Source organism: Protopterus annectens, chromosome 15.part0 (assembly GCF_019279795.1).
Source record: "Protopterus annectens isolate FY-2018-M chromosome 15.part0, PAN1.0, whole genome shotgun sequence".
NCBI lineage: Eukaryota > Metazoa > Chordata > Ceratodontiformes > Protopteridae > Protopterus > Protopterus annectens.
Window position 1 is genome coordinate 350,101,526 of NC_056749.1, and position 6,647 is coordinate 350,108,172.

Below are 6,647 nucleotides of genomic sequence, written 5' to 3' on the forward strand. Positions count from 1 at the left end.
CAGCTCTTAAAGGTACGTGACATTTTACATGATAAATTTTATAGCTGTATAACTTTAAGAAGCCATATGTTAAATAGGTATAATATGCAATAAAAACAGTACAAATTGCAAAATGCTCTTGAACTGTGATTCATCATTTGTTGAGAAATTCTCTGTTCCACAAAGAAAAACACCCACATAGTCGCTTATGTAAAGAACAGAGTATAGGAGGAGATCACCTGCACTGACAGTGTGGTGTGCTTTGCCCACTATATCAAATATACGTTTTATCCCTACTTAAAAACTTATTCTTTAGAATTTAACAGGAAAATCAGAATCATGCTGTATCCACGACTGTTTAAGCTTCTGAGTGGTGCCAAAGTCTGCTATTCAATTTTTCTCTTAGATCTCTCCTCTCCTGCACTTTTACTAGCTTAGTAGTCTAGCACTTTACCATACTAGACTTCTTGTAGCAATTATTGTAGCACACAAAAGTGCTACCAGCACTAAACATTCTACAAGGAAACAGTTCTAGTACTTATTATTAATGCCCACCCCTCCAGGCATGTCTAAAGGTCATTTCCCTGTGCTTTCTCCTATTAACTTGGTGAACTTGGGCATCCTGAGAAAATGTAGCAACTGCCTCATGTACACCGACAACCCTCTCCTCTTACCTCCCAACACTTAGACTTGCGAGAGGTGCACTTGTATATCCAAACTGGAAGCCATGCACTCTGACCAGAATAGATGGTCAAGAGGAGAAGGTCAACACTTGCACCACACTACATGGAACACATAGCCCTCCAGAACACACACCAACACTGCCTTCACATAAAAACACAAACCGCACACCCACCTTCACGGAGGCTCTCAATAAAATTTACCCAAACAGCACAGACCTTCAAGGCAGAAACACACTCGACCATCACAGCAGCACAACACTAATCACGAGACACATAACTCTCCTAAACAGTGTACCACTCAACCAAAGCCCCTAAGCCAAAACAGCATGCCCAACACACTAGTCATAGGTGACTCAATAGTGAGGCACAGTGATGTCCCACTCACTAGACTGAATAAGGAGAAAGTAACAGTCAGCTGCCTGTCAGGTGCCAGGATCCGCCACATAACGCACGCACTCAGGTCCCTCAACAATGGGTACAAATATGACTCTGTCATTGTACATGTGAGTGTGAATGACCTGAGACATACCTCCCTGGACTACATGGAAAGAGACATGGAGGAGTTCTCTGATTATGTAGCTCAGGCGGGTATGACCCTAGCCCTGAGCAACATCCTACCATCACCCAGAATTATATCACAGTACAAGCAGAAAATGATTGATTTCAACAATTGGCTAAGTTTCTGGTGTCATGCTAAGGGGATCCAGTATCTGTCTGCCTGGGATGACATGATTGATAGACCTTGATGCTTTACCAGAGATGGCCTGCATCTGTCACCCCTGGGCTTCCGGATACTGGCCAAGGCTCTGGACACCCCTATAGTGCCTTTTTTAGGCAGTGTTCCAAAGACCAGATTACCACCATAACAGCTACAAACAAATGCAATCTGAGGGTCATGCTGCTCAACAATAGAAGTCTAAATCTCAAAATGCACTCACTCGAAGCACTCCTTAAAATAGAGAACATCAACAATGGTGCTGTAACAGAGACGTGGTTCAAAGCAGCAGAAAAACACCCCTGCACTACAAGGCTATAACTCATTCCACACCTTTTGGCCTCAGAACTTGCCCAAAGCTCCAAAGGTGGTGGTGTTTCCATATTCATAAAGGATGGGCACACCTCCAGATTGGTAGCCCGACATAATGCAGCAGAGGTACTTCAGGTACAGCTAACACTGGGTAAGACAGCAATTCAGCTCATAGCCTGCTATAGATCCCCAACCATGTCCCAAGACTCACACTCCATGTTCCTCATACCCCGGAGAATATTAGGATCCAGTCTAACACTATACCAAGACAACAGATATTGCCGGTATACTGGCCGACAGATTCAGTGCCAACTTTACCCCCCCTCCCCCAAAGGACCAATCACAATACCAGTAGATTTCCAGGCACCAAGCATTACTGCTGCACAGGTTAAAACAGCACTGTCTAAGGCCAAGAATTCAGCTTCTATGGGACCTGATAATATCCCTGGCTGTGTTCTACATGAACTACAGAATTAACTGGCACCTCACCTGTGTGCCCTGTTCAATCACAGCCTCTCCTCAGGCTTTGTCCCTACTGAATGGCGCACTGCTGCAGTCATCCCTCTCCACAAAGGAGGACTGACTGCAGACCCTGGGAACTATCGCCCCATTAGCCTGATGAGTCTGATATACAAAGCTATGGAATTCATCATCATGGACCTAATAAACAAGGATATAGCGAATCTCCAAACTCTGGATCCCACACAATTTGATTTTGTGAAAGGTAGATCATGCCTGCTCAACCTGGTCGACATCTTTGAGTCAGTCACCAGAGCTGCGGATGAAAGCAAGGTGGTTCATACAGCCTACCTTGATCTGGCCAAGGCCTTTGATACCATTCCCCAGTCAGGAATCATAGAAAAACTCACTAAGCTAGGCATCAACCCCTATATCACTAGGTGGGTTGCAAACTGGCTCACAGATAGAACCCACAGTGTGAAAGTAGCTGACACCAAGTCAGACTGCCGAACAGTCATGAGTGGAGTCCCACAGGGTTCTGTCCTAGGTCCTCTCCTGTTTGGTATCTACTTCTCTGATGTCCAGGCCAGCACAAAGGGACTTTGTCTGACAAAGTTCACAGATGATTGTAAGTTGGGAGCCATTATTAACTCCCCATGTGATGTTGACATCCTACAGAAAGACCTGACTGAGACCAACGACTGGTGTCAAACCATGGCCTTAAGCTCAATGCCGAAAATGTTTCTTCATTCTCTTTGGGAAAAACCCATTTCCCATGAATTACCACATCGATGGTAGTCCACTGAACAAAAGGTGTTATAAGAGATCTGGGAACACAGGTTGACAGCAACTTCTCCTTTGACCATCACACTGCCATTGTGGTCAAAAGTCCTTATATGTGGCACATCTCAATACTAAGGGTTTTGCATCCAAGAAGAAAGAGGTCATTGTCTCCCTCTACTCTTCCCTCATTAGGCCAATCACTGAGTGCAATCCCCCATTTGGCATGTACCTCATTAGACACCTGCAACAACTGGAGAGGCCACAAACGTACCTCACAAAGTGGATCCTAGGCCTTAGACATTTGTACTATATGGACAGACTCAAAAAACTCAAACTATTCGCTGTCTCATATCGCCTACTTAGAGGCAATCTCTGCTTGACTTACAAAGCCATGTTTGACCCAGCTCTGTTAGAAATGCTACATCTAAAGAAATCCCAATGCCTCCACACCATATGCTCCAGAGACCTCACCCTTATTACCACAATCAACAGAACATGCTGGAGGGACAGGTTCATCACCCAGAGGTTACCCATGCTATGGAATAGACTTCCCATATATGTCAAACAGAGCACCTCACTGGCTATCTTCAAGAGAAATCTTGATGAGTGGATGGGAAAGAGAAAATTCACCCCGGGGATCACTACGGTGACTCTAGTTGACAGAGGCACAGGGAACTAAGGTTGGGTGGCACAATGCCAGGGTAATCCTAGTGGCTAGTCTTGTAAAGGCTCCAGGACCATTAGCCTAGTACACACCTATGAACCTATGTCTCACCAAACTGTAACAAAGAGCCATGTAGCTAAATAAGAGTACACCACTTGGAAATTGTCAAATTTTGGTTTTGTGTATTTTGTCATGAGTTTTTTTTTTCCCAGTGGATACAATTATATACCTCTAAGGCGTAATAATCCAAAAGGAACTAAAGAAAACTGATTTTTCTTGATTATGATTACAGGAGGCCTGGAAAACACAGTTTCAGTGGGATGGGCACATTTCTTATTTTATACAAAAAGTAGTTTGCTTCATTATTCAGAGGGAGAGGTATGTATATTGTGAAAATCAGTGGGACCAGAGTTTAACCCCATGGTAGCAATGAAGATGGTTCTTCCAAGAATTAATAGATGATACAACCCTCTTTGAGTGGTTTAAGAAGTAAGTGAAGAACCACTGGAGGACTCTGAAAGGAAGACCACAGCAAGGCAGCAGGAATTTGGTCAAGACAACATAATTCATAGTATCAAACACTGATGAGGAGCTCAAGAGGACCAAAAGGATTATACATGTTGGTCATTTGTCACTAGGAGATCATTAGCAGCCTTGGTTCCATGTTGCTGTCTAAAAGTAGATTAACAAGGGCCATAGAAACCAGAAGTTGAATAAGATTCCATCTGAAGGTAAAGTACATTCTTGCATACCTTAGCAATAAAGGTTAGGGTCAAGGTAAGGCAGTTCTCCAAGTCATGCTGGAAAGTTTCTTTAGAACAGATGTGGACTTCCATAAGACATTGACTGAGGGAACTAAAGATAGCCAAAAGGGGTTCCAGAAGGCTTTCAGAAAAATCATTATTGAGTTACAGTTTCAGTAGAGATTGCGTATGTAATAACCACTCATGGATGACATATATAAATTAAGATTCTCAAGAGACCATTTATATGTAACTGACATCTGGTATACAGCTGTCACAATTTGTTTAGTTGTTTCTTTAATTTAATTTCAGTTCAGTATTTCAAGATCAGAGACTTTCAGTCAAGATTATAAAACTAGAAGCAACCAACCTGTTGGTTTATGAGAATCAAACTAGTCAAGAGCCATAACCCAAGGACCATTTGTTAGTAATATACAAGGACTAAGCAGTATTTGCACTATTTCTTTGAAGCATCAATGACCAGCACATGCTTTAAACAATCTGAAACAGACTGCAAGGTCTGAGCACTAGTTCCCCACAAAATTATAGTAATTTCTTTTGAAATGCTTCCTAGAGGCACATTATATCCAGACATTGTGTCCAAAGTCCAGAACATTATATGAGTTACATGGTACATGGTTAAGGGAAGTCTTGTTTAGGTCTCTGTTCACGTTCCTGAGGCTTTTTAACTAGTCTGAGCACTTGTGACTGTATGATCAGTTTCGATGATAGGGTGAGTATATGGCAGAGCATCACAAACATTAAAATGATCTCTTCTATAAGAGAGGTGGGGGAGACTGTGCATTGCCAGAGAAGATAATGTGACTTGGAAAATAACTGGCCCCACAGGACAGAAGCAACTTAAATGAAGAGATATCCAACCAACAGTAGGTAGGGTGAACATGGTTTTGCTGCACTTTTTTACCACTGTTGGCTGATAACCATTTGGTGTGTCACTGCAGTCATCTTTGTTTACCATAGGATGAGAGCTAGTTATGGTGCAGCCGTAACCTAGGCTGCCATCAGGGGATGTTTGTGTTAATGTTTATAGTAATGTATATGTCATTGCAATTGCCCAATGGGGAGACATGCAATGGTCAGGGTGATAGTGTGTCATTCACTCGCTGACTCATTCACTCACTCATTCACATGGGTGACCTTACCTTTTTATATCCCTGCTGGGAACTAGTGATGGGAGCTGCTGCCTAAAATATGTGGCTTATGACCCCCCCCCCCCCCCCCCCAGAAAGAAGCAAACAAGTTTAGCCTCTTTTTCTTCCTTGTCAGCTGGCTTCTCTATCATTCATGCTACTAGTCAAACATGAGGCACCTGGGTTATTGCCAAGGCTCTATATTTGTCTGACACATTGCCTGTTTAGGTATGGTGGATACCTAAACTCTGCTGTATAAACTCATCTTAGTCACTATAGTAAACTTCAGTCAAGACTATGAGAAAGAACATAGTGTCAGTCATCATCAAGCACACAGGAGGCATTTTGGTGAATTTCACACCTGAAATATTTATTAATTTACTTATTTATTGATATTTGTTTACTGGGAAAGTCTGACTGGGCAATAACCAATTTTCAGCACTGGCCCGAAGAAAAAGCTCCACAGAATACAAATTAGAACAGTATATCAATATTACTCACAGTGGTAACAGATAAATACAAACATCAAACAAATCTGTATAAAATATACAAAATATGTGCATTCGAGAGACTAAGTATGAAATAAAAAATATATATACAAGATAAATATAAACCGAGTCTGTAAAGAAAAGAAAAAAATGGTAGTATTGGTGGGAGAAGATAAAAGTTTATGTCTGCAGAACAGTGGTGGCTGGTGACTTCAAATCAAAGGGGGGCTGCAGGAGACAGCTGAATGGGTGTGGTCAGTGGGAAAGGGGTGTGGCCAACCAGAAATGGGAGGAGCTATGCTCAACAGCACAAAAACTAACTTTAATTAAATACGCTGCCCTGGGTGCCAAACTGTCATTATGAGAGTCCAATCAAGACAAAATGAAGTGTAGAAGAATAAAAATATTTCAATGCATTGGCTGCATGACAGCTTACTTAATATCTAAATGGAAACAAAAAGGTTATGAGGCATGAAAAAATAAATTACTATTTAAATACATTACTGGAATGACAGTCAAAATCAAGTATAAGAAAAACAAGCAGCACTCAACTCAAACCAATTCTCCTTGCACTGCAGTTCTAATTATAATTTATATTCAGCTTTATTAAAGTACCAAGTAACATGCTGAAAGTAGAAATCTCTGTGATGTCCCCACTTGTAAAAATGTT